At 39.8% G+C, this 23,773-nt stretch overlaps 1 protein-coding gene across 4 annotated transcripts in view; it reads right to left on the bottom strand.

The window, feature by feature from the left end:
* KIF13B (kinesin family member 13B) overlaps positions 1-23,773 on the bottom strand; it is a 198,629-nt gene that overhangs the window by 156,383 nt on the left and 18,473 nt on the right. The window lies entirely within an intron of this gene.

Here is a 23,773-nt window from a genome sequence, read left to right as displayed (position 1 = left end):
ACTGTTTGGTCTAGCAATGACAGAAAAAGATACATATAACATATAAACCAATGTCAACTTATGAATAAAGAAAGGCGGCTTGTAAAAGAGTGCAGGAAGGAGAAACATGGGGTCTCATAATATCGGTAAGAAAAGAATAGCGAGATAAAGTTTAAGGTTGATTTAACAAGAAATATGGGTATCAATACGTTATGTAAAAACATCCCAGAAAATCTCAGTACTTTGGGAGGCCAAGTCAAGTGGATCACTTGAACCCAGGAGTTCAAGACCAGCCTGGGCAACACAGCAGAATCCTATCTCTATAAATAAATATATTTTTATATGTTAAAATTTAAATATGTATATACCTTAACTGGGTGCGGTGACATGCACCTGTAGTGTCAACTACTCGAGAGGCTGCTGTGGGAGGATCAACTAAGGCCAGGGAAGCCGAGGCTACAGTGAGCTGTGTTTTTTTTTTTGTTTGGTTTTATTTATTGAGGTAGAGTCTCACTCTATCACCCAGGCTGGAGTGCAGTGGTACGATCTCAGCTTACTGCAACCTCCGCCCCTCAGGTTCAAGCAATTCTCCTGCCTCAGCCCCCCAAGTAGCTGGGATTACAGGCACATGCCACCACACCTAGCTAATTTTTGTGTTTTTAGTGGAGGCGGGGTTTCATCATGTTGGGCAGGCTGGTCTCGAACTCCCGACCTCAAGGGATCTGCCTGCCTCGGCCTCCCAAAATGCTGGGATTACAGGCGTGAGCCACCGCGCCCAAACTGCAGTGAGCTGGGATTGTGCCACTGCACTCCAGCTTGGGCAACAGAGTGAGACCCTGTATTGAAAAGAAGCATAGAAAAGCACTAAAACTAATATAAAAATGAAACAGGAGAAGAGGTAAAAAGGATTGCACATATGAACTTAATCTTCTTCAGGGAGTCAATGAATATGTATCCAATATGATTTTAATATGAATCTTAATTATCCAAGGTACACATGTATCACCTAGAGTAATTCAAGTATTATTGCTTATGTGCCCCAAAAGAATTTTGTGAAGACTTGTAACTGCTCATACATTTTAAAATCAATGTACCAGATTTTTCAAAGTTAAGTTTGAGTAGCTGCAAAGGATAATGTACAAAATATTGTTTTTTAAATAAAATTCCTTTCAATATATGCATTGGTATCAAAATAGCACAAAATTTGGTATTTGGGTATTTCATAATATTTTTAGTTTTTATATTCACTATCGATACTTTGTAAAATGAAAAACCACTTCTTGAATAGTCAGTAGTTTTGTATCTTTACTTTTTTCCATGAATTCATATTTCCATTCCACTTTCCCCAAAGAATTTTGTCCTAATGTAGAGTCTTATTAGTTAACCACTCTATCACTGTTTTCTATAAAAATACGTATATATGCCAGGCACAGTAGTTCCCAATTACAATCCCAGCACTTCAGGAGGCTGAGGTAGGAGGATTGCTTGAGCCCAGGAGTTCATGACCAGCCTGGGCAACAAAGTGAGACCCCCATCTCTACAAAAAAAAGGAAAAAAAATTAGCTGGGCATGGTAGTGTGTGCCTGTAGTTCCAGCTACTCAAGAGGCCAAAGCAAGAGATTGCTTGAGCCCAGGCAGTCAAGGCTGCAGTGAGCTGTATTCATGGCATGGTACAGCACTGTACTCCAGCCTGGGTGACAGCAAGACCCCGTCTCAAAAGAACAAAACAAACAGTACTCTAACATCTAACATTATTATTTTGTTTTCTTTATTTCGGAAATGGGTCTCAATCTGTCGCCCAGGCTAAAGTGTAATGTGCAATCATAGCTCATTTCAACACTAAACTCCTGAGTTTCTGAGTTCAAGTCCCACACCTGGCTTTTTTTTTTTTTTTTTTTGTAGAGACAGGTTGTCACTACATTGCCCAGGCTGGTCAAATATTATTTTTAATGATCTTTCAGCTAAAGAATGAATTAGATTTCCTGAAAGCAAATAATGGAAAACTATACAGCTTGCAAAAAGAGTTGTGATTCAGATCATAAAAGTCACTCTTTTTCTCAATTTATTGGATATATGCCAAAGACTTCACCATAACTTTTCAAGTTAATTACACCTGCTACTGCTTCACTTAGTGGCACTTTGTTTAACCTGTTATACACAGAAGGGCTTGAGAAGACAAAACACTGTTAACTTCATCATACCTTTGACAAAGTAATATTATGTGACATGATATGTTTTCCTCAAAATGTTAGAGCTGCAGATTTAGCTAATTCAATTTATGGGACAATTTGTTATGTGATCTAACAATTTGACATATAATCTAGAAAGTAGCTTTATGATCAAAAATTGATATTTTATATATATTATCAAATCTATATGGCTGGGAGCTATGGCTCATGCCTATAATCCCAGCACTTGGGAGGCTGAGGCACAAGGATCGCTTGAGCTCAGGAGTTTAAGACCAGCCTGAACAACATGGCAAAACCTCCTCTCTATAAAAAAAAAAGAAAACTTGGCCAGGCATGGTGGTGCTCAAGTCCCAGCTATTTTGGGGGCTGAGGCGGGAGGACTGCTTGAGCTCAGGAGGTCAAGGCTACAGTGAGCCCTGATCACACCACTGCACTCCAGCCTGAGTGAGAGAGACCCTGCCTCCAAAAAACAAAAATCAGCTAAATCAAACATTTTCTGTACAGGTGGGCCTCGTTTTAAAATTCAAACAAAAGTTTTAACAGCCACTTCACAGAGAACTAGATTATTAACTATGTTCTATAGGATTACTAAAAGTAACCAAGGATGAATTTGAATTATGTATACCTAACAATTTAAATGAATAAAAGACAGATCAGTATGCTATTTCTTAGTAATTAATCTGCAATAAAATTTAACATGTAACTAAAATTAGCAGCTATTAATAAAACAAGCCAGATGATAAAGATAGGGCATTCCTCTGATTAATGTATGTTATTAAGTAATCCAATTCTGGTATATTATATTTTTGAAAATAAATAAGAATGAGAAGGAATTCTATCAATTTTCTTTGAGACAGGCTGGAGTCCAGTGGCGTGATCTTGGCTCACTGCAACCTCCACCTCCTGGATTCAAGTGATTCTCCTGCCTCAGCCTCCCGAGTAGCTGGGACTACAGGCGCCTGCCACCACACCCAGCTAATTTTTTGTATTTTTAGTAGAGATGGGGTTTCACCGTGTTAGCCAGGATGGTCTTGATCTCCTGACCTCGTGATCCACCCACCTCTGCCTCCCAAAGTGCTGGGATTACAGGTGTGAGCCACCACGCCCAGCCTATCAATTTTTTTTTTTTTTTTTTCCTTTTTGAGACGGAGTCTCACTCTTTCACCCAGGCTGGAGCGCAGTGGTGCGATCTTGGCTCACTGCAAGCTCCGTCTCCTGGGTTCAGGCCATTCTCCTGCCTCAGCCTCCCAAGTAGCTGGGACCACAGGTGCCCACCACCACGCCCGGCTAATTTTTTTTTTTTTTTTTTTTTGTATTTTTTTAGTAGAGACAGGGTTTCATCGTGTTAGCCAGGATGGTCTCGATCTCCTGCACTTGTGATCCGCCTGCCTTGGCCTCCCAAAGTGCTGGAATTACTGGCGTGAGCCACTGCACCAGGCCTCAGTTTTCTTAAACATCAATAGTGGGCTTTTTTCCTAAGTATTTTATAAAAGAAGTGAGTATACAGAAGTGTAAACCACTGGCCGGGCATAGTGGCTTATTTATTATTAACTAACAAGGTCTAGCATTGGGAATAATTGCTTCAACTTCAAAGTTGTGTTGAATGTAAACATCTAAAGATATTTGTAACAATGAGAACGTGATATGAAAACAGCTGTGATTTTTATTGGTGACAAAGTCACAGGTACTGCTAATACTATAATTCATTACCTATGTTAATAATTGAAGGAATTGCTACATTTCATTTGTAAGTTGCTGAAAAACAAAAGTGTAACCTTCTCCCCATCCATATTTATAGACCCCCCATTCATTCTATCCACGTTAAGAATCCCTATTCTAGAGCATGTATCCTCGATTAGAGGTGTTCATATGCTACCTCATCCACCCTGGAGTGTGTACTCGTAATTAGGATATCAAATGTTACTAGTTATTCCTCTGTGTGGATTAAAATTAATGCCTGCATCTATATCACTTTTTTGGGTATAATTTAATAGGGATGATGAGACTTCTGTACAAATGAATACAGACAGTGAGGACTTACGAGGAGATCCAAAGGGGTGAGCCATGAAGTGCAATGCAGTTATGCTGAAGTATTTTAAATTAAAGACACTGTAAGAGGATCTGGCAAATAGAATACAGTAATATGTGTTACAGCTGCTAGGAAAAAAGTGGAGAGAAAGAATGAAAGTCGTTATTACTGTTATTCCTTATTTAAGATTGAAAAAGACATCGCGGAAAAACATGTCACAAGGTCTTTGTTGTCTGTGGTCTGGAGCTGAAGCTGTTTCAGACAGAGAATAGCATGACAATGTGGGAAGGTAGAAAGGCAGGGCCACACGTGGAGGACGGGAAGGCACAGAAGCTTTTTTCGCATGTGAAGGACAGACTAGTCTCAGCCACAGTTATAAGCGTTTTATGCATATTAATGGTTTTAGTCCTCACAACAACCCTATTATTTGCATTTTACAGATGGAGAAACAGGCATAGAGAGATTAAGTAACATCCTGAGTCAAAACTAGGTCTGTCTGGCTCCTCCAGACTCAAAACTACTCAATGCAAGATTGCACTGTTGCTTAGGTGGGAGCATGACTGGAGATAGGAGATCAGGTCAAAGGCTGTTGAAATGATGCTGGCGAAGATACGGTGGAGGTGTACCTGCCAGTCAAGCATCAAGAATAGGTGAAAAAAAAAAAATTCCAGCCTGGAAATCTAAACATTTGTTTTTAGGCTAGGCAGTACCCACAAAATAGGGAATAAAAGTTCAGTGTTTCTGAGTAGAGATTTTTACCAGCAATTTTAAATCTTCCTGTGCCTGGCTGGATCGATTCCTGCGTTACCAGCGTCTCCCTCCAACTAAAGAATGTTCGTCTGGGCAGGATTTTATTGTAATCACCAGCTAATGTTTACACTAAGCACCACCTTAGTTCCCTGACCAGATATGAACAACAGGAACACAGTTTCCAAATGTTCATTATATGGTGACTAAGCTCACAGTTGTCAGATGCTTGCACCAGATAGCAGCAAAGGGAACACTGACCATCTAGCCTATTTGCTAGCAGTTTGCAAGAACTCAAGAGTGAAGTGGGAGGGAACGTTTAAGGTCAAGAGCACGATTGCCTGGCATATAAGTAACTAGGGTCTGTAGCTCTTCACATTGTAGATGGAATTTCAGATGACTGGAGTTAAATGAAGGTTTTATAAAAACATACCTAACCTACCTTCTGCATTGAATGCATGCAGGATCTAGAGACTGACGGATTCATCTTTGATGTAAAATACAACAAAGTCCCAACTTCCTAGTTGCAGGAAAAGAGAGAAGGTCCTGGCAGCACAGTGAATTCTCTAATAAACAGATTCAAGAGACCATAAAAGTAATTTGAACTTACATGACTGCCTGGCATGTAAGTAACTAGGGTCTGTAGCTCTTCACATTATAGATGGAATTTTAGATGAGTGGAGCTAAATGGGAGTTTTATAAAAAACATACCTAACTCACCACCTGCATTGACAGTCAGCTGGTTCCTGGTTCAAAAGTTTTTTATTGGGTGGGTTCAGATTCAGCTCCTGGCCTTGTATTTGTAGCACGGGAGCCCTTCACTTGAAGGTCCTTGTTTAGGAGCCTGTGGGTGGGTAGTACAGAAAGCTCATGGGTGTCCGCTCCCCAGACGCTCACCCACCCGACCCTTGGAGCTATTCCATCACTTTCCCAGGCCACAGAAAGGTGTCTCCTTATCTAAGCTCTCCGAGATTGCTGGTCAGAATGATTTGTTTTTAACTTACCAGAAAGCAGTGAAGATCTTAAGAACACTCAAGACTAAATGTTAAAATTTTCATCCTCGTGGTCTCTGACATGTGTTCTTCTCTGCATCCCATGTTTCACTTCCATATTTAAAATTTTCACTTTCATATCGACAGACTAACGGTCTGACTTAAGTTAAGGATTTCTTAGCAAATAGCTTCTTTTTAAGTTTAGTTGTTAATTGTAGTTACTAAAGTGTAGATTTCCAGGTTGGAAAATCGAAGCAATTACTTTCATCTGTTCTTAATTTATGGGTGTTATTTATATTCTGCTCAAGGTCATCACCAAGGTCTGATTGCAAAAATTCAAAAAATTGCAACCTCAGGCATAAATGGGTTAATACTCATCCCTAGGACAGGCCATTAGTTGGAAGGCAAAGTACTTTGAAACAGCCAAAGTAGGATGACCAATTACTCTTTTAGGATGCATCAGCTTTATGCACAGATACATTTTTATACCATTTCTTTCAGGCTTTCGATGTACCTTATTCAATAAGGATTCAAGAAGGTAGTTAACCTATTTTTATTAAATCACAACATAAAATATTTATTTCAATTACAGTCAATCCTCATCTTAAGTTATGAAATATTTAATATTTTCTGCCGCGTATTAATAAAAAGCATTTTATACAAACTGCTATAGTGGTTTACACTTTATTTTTATTTTCTTTTTTTTGAGATGGAGTTTCGCTCTTGTTGCCCAGGCTGGAGCGCAATGCGTGATCTCAGCTCACTGCAATCTCTGCCTCCTGGGTTCAAGTGATTCTCCTGCCTCAGCCTTCCAAGTACCTGGGATTACAGGTGCCCACCACCACAGTCAACTAATTTTTGTATTTTTAGTAGAGACAGGGTTTCACCATGCTGGACAGGCTGGTCTTGAACTCCTTACCTAGGTATATTTCAATACATATCTGGTTTCCTTTTTAATCCTATGTATTTTATGCTTTTGGAAGATTATTCTGAGAAGGAGTCCATATGATTTATCAGACTGCCAAAGGGTTCACGACCAACAAAAGGTTGCGAATTTCTGCTCCAGGCTGGGTGCAGTGGCTCACGCCTGTAATCCCAGGGCTTTGGAAGGCAAAGGTGGCAGGATCACTTGAGGCCAGGAATTCAAGACCAGCCTGGACAACACAGAAGGAACCAAAAATCTACAAAAAAAAACTTGAAAAATTAGCTGGGCATGGTGGTGCATGCCTGTAGCCTCAGCTACTCAGGAGGCTGAGGCGGGAGGATCACCTGAACCCAAGAGTTCGAGGTCATGGTGAGCCATGATTGTACCACTGCATTCTAGCCTGGGCAATAAAGCAAGACTTTCAAAAAAAAATTTTTTTTATGTCTGCTCTCAAAGTAGTTTTTAGTGCCTTCAGCTACCTTTCTTTCCTGATTAACACTAGAATTTTTTTAACAATTTGTGTTTTTTTTTTTCCTTTCAAAGTTTATCATTGGGCATGAACTAGAGGGCTTGTTAATTAGCAAAAGAAATGTAAGAAACAATTTTTCACTGGTAAAGTGCATGGTGTTGAAAGTGTGACTAAAATAATGACTAAAAATATGATACAGGTTCCTCCATTCTTAGGACAGCAAAGTATAAGACTAACAAACCTAGCATCCTGTTCCCTGTCATTTAGTCAAGGCTCTATCCAGACTTGGACTCAGATTCTATTGTATAATTTTGATCAGAATAGTACCTGAATCCTGCTACATCTGTCTCAAGGGAAACTTCTGGGGAAGGTGTTTGTCTGAGAGCTGTGGCTTCACTAAGCTTACAGGAACAGGTGGCATGACTAATGCTGCGGCTGCTTGCTAATAAAGATGCAGCAGAACCCTGTTAATATCTTGTTACAAATGACCAAAACGGCTTAGATCAGTTCATAACACTCCCACGAGACTAATAAGGACCATGAAGGCTGGAACCAAATTCTCTTTTGTTTACCAGTGTTTTCTTAGGGTCAACATCCTGATACACACACAGAGGACACTCTACAGTTGTTGAATTAATGAATATGATACATATTTAGCTGTATGTGGGTTTTTCCTAACTCCAGAATGTCAGTTCCTTTAAATAAAAAAAAAAAAAAAGCACATCATATTTATCTTTCCCTTATCAAGACACTCTGCTGGAGTGATGCGTATCAGATGTCAATGAATAACTGCTGAATGTCTTTAGTTCTGATCTACTCTGAATTAACCAGTTACATTTTTCCAAATGTTTAGAGAAGAAACTCTTCTGTAAAATCTTAGAAGGCAATGAGAAGCTGTGATCTCATCTAGTTTTGGAGAGATGAGCTTAGGCAGATCTGAGTTCAGATCCCCACTCTGCCACTTTCTGATCATGCGACCTTGGGAAGCCTTGTAACACCTTTGAGTCTCATTTCCCTTCTGAAAATGTTGAGATAACAATGGTGCCTATATCGTTTGTTGTAAAGATGTCATGAGAACTTATACTCTTGCAAAGGATCTAACACAATATAAATAATAATAATGCCTATAAATAAATGCTGGTTGTCATCAATGAGAAGATCCACAAACTAAGTCTCTGTTCAGTTCCTGTATTTCCAAGAATGCTGTGCTGGCTGTCTCTGCATTACCGACACCTTCTAAGCATTCAAAGACCTTGACCACGGAGTTCCTTTTCCTATGATAATGATAGTTCAGGAAACCAACTCTGAGCAATATTATGCAAATTGATGCTCTTCAGAGGAAACCCACAATCCCTGAAATAAATATCTTATAGTTGCTATCTGGAGCATTAAGAAACTACACGTAGATCTACAGCTTAAACAGCTATGATTATTGTCAATTAAAAGCAAAAGGGCATCATTTGTTATTAGAAACCTGGTATTATAATTGACTACATGTCTAACCCAGTTAACATTTATTGAGTACCTAGCATATATGCCAGTGTTATTTGAAAAGAATATTACTTAAAATATGACATGTTTTGATAAATAAAATTTGTTTAAGAGAGTTGACAAGAATAAATAAATCAAGCAAAATAGCAGCTACCGCCTACTAAGTAGGTACCACGTGCCAGGCATTTTACATAAATAACTCACTCATGCCCACAGCAATCTTGCATGATCCATATTACAGTGTTATTACCTCCACTTCACAGAAAAGGAAATGGAGGCTCAGGGAGGCGATGTAAACTTCCGAATTTTACACAGCTGGTAAACAGTAGACCCAGCATTCACACCCAAGTCTGAGTCATGCTTCCCTTCAACCAACTCTTGCCTTTCCCATCCCCAGACACAGTGGTAAGCATTAAACTCCCTCGCAGCACCTCTGTTCTGCAGCTTGGCTACTGCTTGTGGGGTTAATCAATTTAAAAATTAACCCAATCTATAAACTGGCCTATCCTCTCCCTAATCTTTAAATTCAGGTCCTTACTATCCACACCAAGTTGTGGGGGGCAAAGGGACCAGATAGGCCCAAAAAGGCCAGGTCAGTGGAGAGCCAGCTCAACACACACCAAGAGAATCCCTGAGGACACAGACAAGGGCTTGCGAGAGGACGTCTTAGTGTGGATTCCTCAGAAAGCAAAAACCAAGGCTTGTGTAGGAGTGCGTCCCAGGCAAGGAGGGAAGGGAGTGAGCATGAGGAAGCGTCAGATTATGAGCATGTGAAGCTGGCGTGAGCCCAGGCTGAGCTGGCAAAAGCCAGGGTTGAAAAGTGATCAAAGGCCCCGAGGAGAGGTGAGGCCAAGACGACCTGAAGCGGCACCTGCAAGGGGTCTGATATGGGGCAGAACGATGAAAGCAGAGTCTGAAACCCTAAGTGAAGCTTCTGGAAATGGCAAGGCATAAATTCCTGGTCCAAAGCCAGAGTGTGACCTAATCTTTTGTTTTGTTTTGTTTTTGAGACAGGGTCTCACACTGTCACTCAGGCTGCAGTGGTGCAATCACACCATCACAGCTCACTGCAGCCTCGACCTCCCCAGACTCAGGTGATCCTCTTGTCTTAGTCTCCCAAGTAGCTGACCACAGGCATGTACCACCATGCCCAGGTGATTTTTTTATTTTTGTAGAGACAGGGTTTCACCATGTTGCCAAGGCTGTTCCTGAACTCCCGGGCTCAAGTGATTTGCCTGCCTCGGCCTCCCAAAGTGCGGGGACTGCAGGCATGAACCACCACACCCAGACGTATGACTTAATCTTAACCAGTCTCTGTCCCCCATCCTACTTTTAAGCATCCTTCCTGATGTAAATAGATGAAAGCTACCATACGGGTTCGGCCTGATAAATCCTACATTCAGAGAAGGCATTTTCCCACAGTAGGGTTTTCCTATACTACTTATATAACTATATTAAATGACTAACACAAAATCATACCAAACGTGTATGAAATGTCTGGCTCCTCCCATTGTGTCATATTATACCCAATCCCCCAAAGAAGAGGGCAGGTGGCAAGTGTGGCCATGACTGGCCTAGTAACTAAGGAGGGGTAATCACTGAACAGGCCAAGGATTTCGCTTACACACAGGTTTCTGTTGTGGTAACACTGGATGAGAATGAAATTGAGCAAGGAAGCTTCTGTGCTCCTTACATGTGACTAAAACACCAAGTCAGCCAATCTTCTCTGGAAAGGAATAAGTAATCTAACAAAATAATAAAGAGCAATGGTAAGAACAGCAGTTACCATGCATGATTCTTAATGACGGTTTGAATTTCATATGTAAAACTTATTTTTTAAAACACAATAATTTTGTAGCTGTTTATATCCTCTAAAAAAAAAAGGAAAAAGGTTTGCTTTAATGGAAATGTACATATATGTGTGTATGTAAACAAAACTCCAATCAAAACTTCTTATGCATTATAAATTGCACTTCCAATTTTTTTTTAAGAATTACAAAGAATCTGTAAGATTCCAGCCACATATTCCAGTCTATCCGTGGATCTTGAAAAAATAATTTAAAAGAAATTAGAAATATCTGGGTGCAGCTGGTCATGCCTATAATCTCAGCACTTTGGGAGGCTGAGGAAGGCCAATCACTTGAGCCCAGGAGTTTGAGACTAGCCTGGGCAACATGGCGAAGCCCCATCTCTACAAAAAAATACAAAAATTAGCAGGGTATGGTGGTGCACACCTGTAGTCCCAGTTACTCGGGTGGCTGAGGTGGGAGGATCCCTTGAACCCAGAAAGGTGGAGGCTGCAGTAAGCCGTGACTGCACTACTGCATTCCACACCAGCCTGGGCAACAAAATGAGACCCTGACTAAAAATAAATAAATTAAGAAATAAATAAAATTTTAAAAACAAAATATATATAGGCTTGGCATTTGGGAAACCAAGATGGGAGGATCACTTGAGGCCAGGAGTTCAAGACCAGCCTGGGCAACCACAGCAAGACCCTGTCTCTAAAACAATAAAAATAGAACAACACACACACACACACATAAAGATTCCAGCTACATAAAAACTCAAAGAGATCCCGAAATTTGAATTTATACTTCCAAGTAAAAACAAAAATAAAATTAGTCTTGCCATCCTTTTCTCCCTCACAGTGACCACATTCTGCTGACATTAGAAATTTTACAGTTTTCTTTTACTTAGGAATATTTTAAAATTTATTATATTACTATAAACTTTCTGACAAATTCACAATTAAATAATTCCAACTTGTTCACAGTAAGCACAACAGAGATCTGTCAAAGGTTTCTTGCTTTTTCCAGGACCCATCGTAGATACTTATTTCTGCCTCTTTGTCCTCTTAATATCCTGGTAGACAAAGGGACTCCATAGCACCCATACAACTGCCCACTCTCACCCCTCCAGCACCTGAAACTCATTTGAAAGCTTTCAGCCTGGGGTGGTGGCTCACACCTGTAATCCCAGCACTTTGGGAGGCCAAGGGGGTGGATCACTTGAGGTCAGGAGTTCGAGACCAGCCTGGCCAACCTGGCAAAACCTCGTCTCTACTAAAAATACAAAAATTAGCTGGGCATGGTGGCACAGGCCTTTGATCCCTGCTACTCGGGAGGCTAAGGCAGGAAAATCACTCGAACCCGGGAGGTGGAGGTTGCAGTGAGCAGAGATCATGCCACTGCACTCTAGCCTGGGTGACAGAGCGAGACTCCATCTCAAAAAAGCTTTCTAAAAAATCCCATATGACACCAAAATTCCATCTTGGTTCTTCAAATCCTGTTCCCACTGTTTACCCACAAACCTTCTCTATCAACAGCAAGAGAACAATCAGAGAAGTTTAGAACCAGGGAATCCTTGCCACCCCAACCCCAAAAGGAGAGGGAGTAGCTACATTTCTTGGCATTCTAAGTTGGAACGCGGAACTTATAGAATTACTTGCTCAAAATGTTTTAGTTAATAATGCTATGCACTTCAGAAATACCACAGGTAAATAAGCATGTGTAGCAACCCAGGGATGATTTACACATTTATGTGACATTGCTTATATGTGGAAAAATGTTATAAATGTTCTAAAATTGTGGCGAGTACCTCAGACAATTTTAATTAACCTGTGCAAGCACATTATCTAGATCAGAGATTCTCAAATTTTTTGGTATCAAAACTCCTTTACACTCTTAAATAGCAGTGAGGGCAATAATAGCTTTTGTTTATAGGGGTTATAGCCTATAGATATTTTTTGAATTAGAAACTGAGAAATTTTAAAAATATTTTAGAGCCAGGCACAGTGGCTCACACCTATAGTCCCAGAACTCTGGGAGGCCAAGGCAGGAGGACTGCTTGAGCCCAGGAGTTCAAGACTATAATGACCTATGATCACACCACTGCACTCCAGTTTAGGTGACAGAGTGAGACCTTGACTCTAACGTGTGTGTGTGTGTGTGTGTGTGTGTGTGTGTGTGTGTGTTTTAGTTCACTTAACAATGAATCATTACATGCTAATATAAATAACATTTTAAAAGAAAAATAGACATTTAATAAGAGTAGCACTGGACATTTTTGCAATATAATGTATTAACTTGAACACTACATTAAGAATATTTGATAATTTATAAACAAAGTCATGTCAACAATGTGGGAATTCACATGGCTACACTTCTCAATAAGCTAAAGAAAAAACTGAGAACATGACAGATTCAGAGTGCAGAGACTGATGGTCTCAAAAACTAATGTGCGATTCAGCAATTCCACTCCTGGGTCTATACCCAAAAGAACTGAAAGCAGAGTCTTGAAGAGATACTTGCACACTCATGTCCACAACAGCATTACTTACAAAAGGAAAAAGGTGGAAGCAACCCAAGTATCCATCGGCCGATGAATTGATGGGCAAAATGTGGTTTATCCATACAATGAAATATTACTCAACCTTAAAAAGGAAGGAAATTCCAACATGTGCTATAACATGGATGAACCTTGAGGACACGCTAAGCGAAATAAGCCAGACACAAAAAATAAATACTGCATGATTCCATTTACATGAGGTCCCTAGAGTAGTCAAAATCATATAGACAGTAAAATGGTGGTTGCCCGGGCCTAGGGGTGGGAGGAATGGGGAACTCGCATGGAATGAGCACAGAGTTCCAGTTTTTAAGAAGAGTTCTGAAAATGAATACTGCTATGGTTACAGAACATTATGAATGTATTTAACACCACTGAACTGTATATGCATAAAAATGGTTAAACAATTTATTTTCTTGCAAGTATTTTACCAAAAAAAAAAAAACTTGAGGAAAGAGAAAGTAATGTGAGCTTCGAAACCCAGGGCCAAGGTCAGGAAAGGACATCTTTTGCAACTGAAGCCAGTAAGAATCTACACCAAGGTTGAAAGGGAAAAGGCCTACAGGGGACTGGCAAATCATATAAATGATGGAACGGAAGAGCTGGGGGCCGGAAGAGGGCAGAAAACCCAGGATTGCCGAATTTTCAGATTATTTAAGAAACACGATGAATCTGAATCTTTATACAAAACCTGATTTTTAAATGTTCAAACTTCAGGCCAAACAAAACATATCCCTGGGTAAAATATGGACTATGGTGCCTGAGTATGCAATCTCTAATCTATACATTATAAACAGAATTGCTTAATCTTCAGGAAATTCTTCCCAATGGAAATTTATTCTACAGCATAATCCTAATATTAGATCACAAAGAAACATCAAACTTAAAATATAACCTAGCTCTATAATGGCTTAAAAAATAAAAATAAAATATAACCAATGAAACAGCATTGACACGAAAGATTGTGGTCAAAGTGACAAAAGCAAAACAAAGGCTGTGGTGCTTTGGGAGTCTAGAAAAGTTACAGTAATGCAATGTCACCCTTCTGCACTGTCCAAACAAGATAATCTATCTCGTGGACAAGGACAGCCACTGCTAGAATACTGAACTCCATAGAGTGGAGTAGAGGAAGATAGCTCATCAGGCTCTGTTGTCTTGAGACGTACCCTTCAGAGATTCCAACTCTGAGACCTGCAAATCACCCTTCAAACTACTAATTGAGGGTAATATCAGAACAGGGAGCCTTTGAGCATGAGCACTAACAGGACCACTGCAATCAATCAAGAGGCATCCAGTACAGACCACCAAAGACCCGGGAAGAAGCTACAGCGGCCCCCGCTTTCTAGCAGCCACAGCCTGAAGGGAAGGGAGTTTTCAAAATACACAGATAAAAGCAAAGCAGTACAAATATTAGAAAACAATGTGGGACAAACATATAAAAGATGCCACTTACATAGTGGCATTTCTCAATGAAGAGAAATCATAAATGCTCTAGATTCGAAAGACAGATTATAGGAAGCAAGAGCAGGCTTGAAGATCGGTCTGGCAATGGTGGGTTCCAGAAACTGGTTAGAAGGCTATGTTGTCATCTAAACACAAGGCAATGAGGTCCTTCACTAGGGCAATGTCAGAAGAATGAAAAGGAATACTGGAATGAAAATATTTACAAGGAAAACAAACACGGTTTAGCGTTTGACTCAATGAGGATAACCTAGTTCCTATAATAATTTCACATATTAATCCATCCACAGGACAGAACAAACGATCCGGCTTCTTCAACGACTGAGGAATCAATAAATTAAAAACCCTATCACCCAACCTCAAAGTGCAGACCACATCTCAATCCTATTCAAAACAAACCTCAGGGAAAAAAAGACCTTATGAGACAACTGGGCATTTAAACACTGAAAATTTGATGCCACCGCCTCACTATATTTTTTTCCTCCTCCTTGCACCTATTGTTAATTGTTTAGATATGATAATGGTATTGCGGTTATGTTTACAAATAATAAAAGACACATTAAAACATCTGTGGGTAAAATCGGATCTCCTTCAAAATAATATGGGGAAGAAGACAGGGACAAAGATGTAGCTAGGACAGTATCAGCCACAAATTAATGGTTTTCTGGGGTGAGTGACAGGAGCATGGAGGTTCATTATACTATTGTACTATTCTGCCTAAATTGGCATATCTTTTAAATTATCCATTAACAAAAGTTTTTAAAAATTAAATTGCAAATAAAACTTTTACATATTCAATGATCTTTATATAAATTCTATTTCAATTTTCCTAAAAGTGGAACAAAAGGATCACTGACTTGTATATACAGGTCAAAACATAAAGACAGTCACTACTCTTAATAATTATGACCCATCCTATATAAGTTTTTGCTTAATTAAAACTATATATAAATTAGGTTTGATAAAAGTAAAGCAAAGGTGAAATTTACCATCTATAAAATACCTATGCTTTTTAAAAGAACTCTGTGGAAGAAGTTTGAGAACTGCAGAGTTCTAAACTCCTTTCTTTGTAAAAGAAAACTTTCTCACGAGAAAATGTACAATTCTCAAAATTTAATAATTTCAAACTTGAGTGTGCAAAATCTAACAAGATGCACAACAGAATAATTTAACTTCTTTTTCTGCTTTCCAGTTTTTTGTTTTGCTTTTTTACTAGTATGCTTAAAGATACATCACGCAAAAAAATGAATAACACCATAAATTTAATGGAACTAAGGATTGGTAAAGATTAACCTAACTCTTAGCTTGATACTTGGCACACTGTTGATGTTCAAATATTGAATACATCAGAAAAAATTATAAACATGTTATGATATAACAACTTTTGTGGTTGAATGGGTTTCTCATGTCACATTTCCTCAAGGAATACTGCTCCCTCCATCTTTAAAACAGAAATCTAGATTATTTTTGTTGTTGTTTTGTTTGTTTTGTTTTGTTTTTTGAGATAGTCTCGCTGTCGCCCAGGCTGGAGTGCGGTGGCGCCATCTCGGCTCAATGCAAGCTCCGCCTCCCAGGTTCACGCCATTCTCCTGCCTCAGCCTCCCGGGTAGCTGGGACTACGGGCACCTGCCACCATGTCCAGTTAATTTTTTGTATTTTAGTAGAGACGGGGTTTCACCGTGTTAGCCAGGATGGTCTTGATCTCCTGACCTCGTGATCTGCCCGCCTTGGCCTTCCAAAGTGCTGGGATTACAGGCATGAGCCATCGCACCAGGCCCAGAAATCTAGATTCTTATACAGTATCTGATTTATATTAGTAACAACTCCTACCCTAGAGATTGAGACAAAGAGCCCTAAAAAAGTACTGCCAAAAAACCTAAGCAAAATAAACCAAAAAAAAAAAAAAAAAAATGCAACAGTAGGATCTGGTAGTTGCCTAAACTGTGTTCATAATTCGATATTTTATTTAGTATATTATATGCAATCTGACCACTTAATGCTGAATCCAGAATTCTAGGAAAATTCAAAACATGTAATTCCTATTATCCATAACTTACTTAATCAAGATCTGGCAACTAACCATATTCACAAACCCTGAGTCCTCATATCAAATGCTAGTATCCAAGTAGTATTTCAAGCACAGAGGTAAAGACTCTTTTTTCTTGCATTTTTTTAAAAGTTTATTCCTTCTTATTGCTGCACCAATAAAAGTAGTAAAAGCATGAACAATATTTATGTCTAATGATAATGCTAAAATACCAAATTCTACAGTAGCAGTCTACTGTAATTTGTGTTTAGAGAGGTTCACTAATAAGACTATCAAACAGTTTACTTTGGCAACCAGCTAGACTCTGCTTGTAAAACTTCGCAAAATTTGTATTTGCTGAATTTGACTATCTGCTTCCATTAATTATGCAATGATACACATTCAACCACACATATTTTCTTATCTGTTTAGCTTTTAAGAGTCTCCCTGATTCATTTTCACAAGTATATTCAAAAGCAGTAAATGATCACAGCATTCTTTTTAAAGGGAAAGGCTGAGGAATCATATACAACTTCTGAGTACATAAAACCACGCTCTCCCCACTGTACTCTAACATAATTAGCGGGACAGGCTCCCTGAGGAAGAGCCCCATTATGAAATTAAAACATACCACGTACTATTCTCCAGAGGAGCAGACTCTATTTGAGGAGAAATATTAGCCCCACTCAAGTCATTTCACAGCAGAGAGAACAAACAGGTCTATTGTGGGTACCATAATTACATTTTGCATGACTTCCTTCAATTAAAATCGCTATTTAAATTAGCATCCACATAGCACCAGAGAAATCTAAAAAGTCATTATCTAATATGACCTAATGATGCCTTCCACTAACAAGGAATTAGTCTGAAAATGACTTCATGTATGCCATAAGGCCCTCCCCTCAGTAGAATTATGCAACATAATTTGCAAGAGAACTGTAAGGACATGGGTCAAACTCACTTAATTCTGCACATACTTTAAGGGCTCCAATCTGTACATCTACCAGGGTCAGAATATACTGAAGCTCCAAAGAAGGGCTGGGTGTGCTTTGTTCATATTAGGTACTCATTGATTACCTAATGATACTGACTAAATTGATGTCTAGTAAAACTATCAGACAGGCAGCTGTTAACCTTTACACTGTCTATTGCTCATTAGGTTAAACATGACACATGGGGGATGGAGAGGGCAGCACCATCTTTTACTGTAAAACATTAACAGTCTCTGCCTATTTGTGCCATCTGTGGCTACTTTCATCCATGTTAGAGCATCTTCCCCACCTGTTCTAAAGAATAAGTCAACTCACAGAACACCAAAAAAATCAGTGTTCAGGTTAATGAAGATCTTGACACCTAAACCTCCAAATTCTTTCAACCTCCAAAAGTTCTGGTCTCAAAACCTTACACTTGGGGGTGGAGAGGACAAAGAAAGAATGAAAATTGGCCAGGCATGGTGGTACATGCCTGTAGTCCCAGCTACTCAGGAGGCTGGGATAGGAGGATCACTTGAGCATGGGGGAAAGAGGCGGCAGTGAGCAGGGACTGCATTACTACACTCCAGCCTGGGCAACAGAGTGAGACCCTGTCTCAAAACAAACAAACAAACAACAACAACAACAAAAAACAGAAAAGAAAGACAGGAGAAACTCTAGGATGATGTATTTAGCACTGTGTTAATGGGCATACCCCAACCCCCCACCCCCACCCCCACCCCCAGCCACACACGTACTAGAAGACAAAAGGCTAAGAAAGAAAATGGACTCACACTTGACCAAGGAACTGAAAAGTGCAACTTACATAGAGGTGTTCTTTCCTTTCAGGTTTTGGTTCTGATGTTTAACGCAGCACCTCTGAGGAGGTATAGCTCCCTGTTTCAGTCTCCAAAAGAACTAGAAGTGTACTAAAACAATTTTCATGGCACACTTCCTTGAAATTCATGGCAAATAAGACGGGAGAGCCTATGTTCTGATTTTGTTTAAAAGGACAAAAGAGAAACAGAAAACCTAATATTGCATGTTCTCACTTGTAAGTAGGAATTAAACACTGGGTACACGTGGACACAAAGATGGGAACAACAGACACTGGGGACTCCAAAAGGGGGAAGGGGAGGAGGAGGAGGAGGAGGCAAGAGCTGAAGAACTCCCAGTGAGTACTATGTTCACTGTCTGGATGGCAAGATTCATAAAAGCCCAAACCTCAACATTACATAATATACCTTTGTTTTTTTGTTTGTTTGCTTGTTTTGTTTTGAGACTAAGTCTCACTCTATCGCCCGAGCTGGAGTGCAGTGGCACAATCTTGGCTCACTGCAACCTCCGCCTCCCGGGTTCGAGCAATTCTCATGCCTCAGCCTCTTGAGTAGCTGCCATTACAGGTGCCCACCACCATGCCTGGCTAATTTTTGTATGTTTAGTAGAGATGGGGTTTCACCATGTTGGCCAGACTGGTCTTGAACTCTTGACCTCAAGTGATCTGCCCGCCTAGGCCTCCCAAAGTGCTGGGATTACAGGCATGAGCCACTGCACCCGGCCACAATATACCCTTGTAACAAACCTGTACATGTACCCCTGGAACCTAAAAGGAAAAAGAAACACAAAAGAGGAAAAAAAGAAGGAACAGGAAATTTGATAAAATACCAAGTTTGAGCTTTCTTCCCCAAGCTAAGTGGGTGATACTATTTTTAGCTCCTTTTAACATTTTTTTTTTTGGTCTTTAAAAATCATGCATTAGGCCGGGCGCGGTGGCTCAAGCCTGTAATCCCAGCACTTTGGGAGGCCGAGATGGGTGGATCACGAGGTCAGGAGATCGAGACCATCCTGGTCTACACGGTGAAACCCCGTCTCTACTAAAAAATACAAAAAACTAGCCGGGCGAGGTGGTGGGCGCCTGTAGTCCCAACTACTCGGGAGGCTGAGGCAGGAGAATGGCATAAACCCGGGAGGCGGAGCTTGCAGTGAGCTGAGATCGCGCCGCTGCACTCCAGCCTGGGCGACAGAGCAAGACTCTGTCTCAAAAAAAAAAAAAAAAAAAAAAAAATCATGCATTGTATTTTATAAGAATAGTGAAACTTTTTCAAGTCACCCATCTGGCCTTTCACTAGAAAAAGGCATTCATGTACACATAATACTGGGCAAACAACTACAAGTATGCTTAAGAAAAGCAGCTGTCATTGTGTGCTTCATCACCACGCACCCATAGCAGGGGAAAAAAAAAAAAAAAAACAAGTCTTTTCCACAGTAAGAAGGTCCTCCATAAAGTGAAAATGTAAAGAAATACAAGGGAAAGAAGATCAAATTTAAGAAAGTGGTGAACTGTAGTGGAGAGGGAAAGGGTTCCTATGTGAACAGAAGGCAGTTCACATAGGTTTAAATTGCATTGGCAAGGATTTGTTAAACTGATAGGTACATAAAAGTGTTTCATTCTGTAGAACTTTTTGTACACCATATTTTTTAATTTTGCTCAAATTTTTCAAAACATTGTTTTAAAATAAGTAGGTACTGCTCAATAGAGAAGTATACCAGAATCCAGTTTACCAGAACCCGGGGTTCTAAATCAGTAGCCAAGGGCTGAATCTGGCCAGGAGTGTTTGGCTTGGACAGCACTATGTTTGGTTTTGCTTTTTCATTGTAATCCGAATGCCTTGAGGCAGGATATGCACTCTTTAATTAGCCAGAGTTACCTCCATTTTCTTTACAGTAAATGAGAGTTTTTAAAAACTGGAACTCTCACGCATTGCTGGTGGGAATGTAAAACGGTGCAGCAGCTTTGGAAACCAGTTTGGCAATTCCTCAAAATGTTCAGAATATAGTTATCATATGACCCAGAAGCGTTCCATAACTAGAAATGAATCTAAGAGAAATGAAAACGCATGTCCACACGAAGACTTGTACACAAGCTGCATTATCCATGAAGCCAAAAGAGTAGAAACAATCCAAATGCCCATCAACAGATGAATGGATAAACAAAATGTGATGGAACAGACTATTATTTCATCATTAAAAGGAATGAAGTACTGATAAATGCTCGAAGTGGATAAACCTCAAGAACATGATGCTAAGAAGCCAATCACAGAAGACCACCTCATGTATGATTTCATTTATAGGAAATGTCCAGAACAGGCAAATCTCACATCTACAGAGACAGAAAGTGGAATAATTAACACGGTGATAAAAATGACGTACACAAGCAGATAGTGGTGCAGGCTGCACAACTCAGTAAGTGTAATAAAAACCACTGAATGGTTCACTTTAAACGGGTGGATTGTATTGTATTACTATTATATCTCAATAAATTTTTTAAAAAATAAACCAGGCACATCTATTTGCTTCTTAGAAGCTTATAAACTGGGTTAAACCTCTCAAATTGTAGTCTGAGGACTATTGCGGGTTCCCCAGAGCTTTTCAGCGAGTCTGGAGGTTGGGATTATTTTCATAACAGTACTAAGGCATCTGCCTTCCTTTCTGTGTTGACATTTGTGCTGGTGGCACGAACATGATGGAGGGGAAACTGCTGGTGCCCTGGGCATGAAGACACCACAGCAAAGTAGCAGTCATTGTATGCTTCATCACCACGCACCCACAGCAGGGGGGAAAAAAAAAAAAGCCTTTTCCACATAAGAATGTCCTCCACAAAGCAGAAAGAATGATTATTCATTTTATTCAGTCTCGGCCCTTGAGTACACAACTACTTAAGATTATTGCAGTGAAATGTGAAGATATGAGACAAAATATATTTTTAAAAAAAGATATGAGACCAAAAAAAAAGTATGTTCAAGTTGTGGGTTAAACTCGTCACTAGGTTAAACTTTTCACTTGAAACTAACAGTTCCTATGGGAAAATGCACTCCATTTTCCAAACTCACCTATGCCTCAACTTTTATAACACAAATGATTCATACAGTGGAGGCTCCCACTCTCTACGAGAAAATGCACCTTAATCCCTTTTAAGGCAATGTTTTAAGTATACCAATTAACTTTTTAGCCAGAGTTAGCAAGAAAGGCCTGTTTGGTGGGTAGAGGAGAGAAAGAAGCAAAAACATAAGATAAAACTTAGCTTAAGAAACTATTTGTATCGTGCCACTGCACTCCAGCCTGGGCGACAGAGGGAGACCCTGTCTCAAAAACAAACAACAACAACAAAAAGAAACTACTTTCCCTACCATGGTGACAAGCATTAAAGTTTTATTACAATCTCATCATGGCTTACAAACAACAACAAAAATTGTAGGATAAAAGTTTTAAGATATAATTCAAATAAAACAAGGCCTAAAGATTTAGTCATTTAAAGGGAAGCAATTTAGAAATATATTGCTGACAAAGATTTAGAAAATCCCAAAAACCGATCCAGAAAATTAATTGAGGGGAAAAAGAACATTCCAAAAAGATATTAATTGTTCTAGCAGTATAAGCAGTATAGCTCTGCATGAGCAAATAAGTGATAAAATGTTTCCATGTGTATCCAGGATTATACACAGAAGAACTACACTGATCTGGCGGATTCAAGTATTTCAGTCACGAGAGTGCTCCCAGCAGTGGTGTGGAATAGGAAGAGTTTGTCATTTATCTTTTCCATATTTGACAAAAACGTCCCTTCATTCTTATCCTATGTTCACAGCAATGTTTTGACCTGGTTTTCCAATTCGTTGATACCAAGAAGGAGAAGAGTGGATTGCTGAGATTAATATTTTACTCACTGTAAACATAAAATCAGAGGTCCTGCCTGTCTCCTTAAGAGATGGCATGTTAGTCCCCAAGACTCCACTCAACATTAAGCAAACTGAGTAAAATAAGTTTCTGACCTTGCAAAGCTGAAATTTCTCTAGAACTAGGTGATTTCTTGGTAGACATGTATACTCAAGTATTGAATACATTTTGGCTTAAAAATGTAGTAACCAGTCAGGTGTGGTGGCTCACGCCTATAATCTCAGCACTTTGGGAGGCTGAGGCAGGCGAATCACTTGAGGTGAGGAGTTCGAGACCAGCCTGGCCAACATGGCGAACCCCCTTCTCTACTAAAAATACAAAAATTAGCTGGGCATGGTGGTGGACACCTGTAATCCCAGCTACTAGGGAGGCTGAGTCAGGAGAATCGGTTGAACCTGTGGGGGGCGGAGGCTGCAGTGAGCCAAGATCGTGCCATTTCACTTCAGCCTGGGCAACACAGCAAGACTCAGTCTCAAAAAAAAAAGTAACAACTGGCCCAGTGTGGTGGCTCACACCTGTAATCCCAGCACTTTGGGAGGCTGAGGCAGACGGATCACTTGAGGTCAGGAGTTGAGACCAGGCTGGCCAACATGGCAAAACTCTGTCTCTACTAAAATACAAAAATTAGCTGGGCATGGTGGTGCACTCCTGTAATCCCAGCTACTCGGGAGGCTGAGGCATGAGAATTGCTTGAGCCCAGGAGGCAGAGGCTGCAGTGAGCTGAGATCACGCCCCTGCACTTCAGCCCGGGTAACAGTGAGACTCTGCTTAAAAAAAAAAAAAAAATAAAGAACAAAAAGAAAAGAAAGAAAAACTTCTCCTGATGTAGTCTCTTGCCATGCTAGTAACGTTCTGTTTCTTATCTGGGTGCCACTTATAAGGTGTATGTTCACTAAGAAAATTCATCAAGCTGTACATTTTGATGTGTCTCTACATCAATAACAATAAACCTGCCCCTGCACAGAACACTTTGCAAGATCTTTTAAAAATCACTTATTTGATCTTTGTGGAAAAAAACCCTTGTGAGATACATAAGACAGTTTCAAAAAATTAAAAATAACTTACTACAATAAGCTAATGAAGGATTCGATTTCAGATTTTCTCACTCCAAGTCCAGTGCTCTTTTCAACTCAATTAAACACAACTCAAAAGAACATCTGCAGAGTGCCAAATACAGCACTGTTTCTAGAAGGATTTATGAATCCTACTTTGCACAAAGCCTCAGGCCAAATGTCTTTCACCTGTCCTCTCCACTTTCAGGGACAGTACGAAAACATCTCTGATACAGCTGATCTCCATAAAAGGTCAGCCTATCCCCACTCTGACCCACTCTCTACATTGCCAATCAACAACTTTTCCTAATTCTCCTTGATCCTCAATCATAATACTCAAAAACTGTCAAAAACAAAATCTTAC

The sequence above is a fragment of the Rhinopithecus roxellana genome, chromosome 9, assembly GCF_007565055.1.
Source record: "Rhinopithecus roxellana isolate Shanxi Qingling chromosome 9, ASM756505v1, whole genome shotgun sequence".
In the NCBI taxonomy this organism is placed as follows: domain Eukaryota; kingdom Metazoa; phylum Chordata; class Mammalia; order Primates; family Cercopithecidae; genus Rhinopithecus; species Rhinopithecus roxellana.
This window is presented reverse-complemented; position numbering and strand designations above follow the sequence as displayed.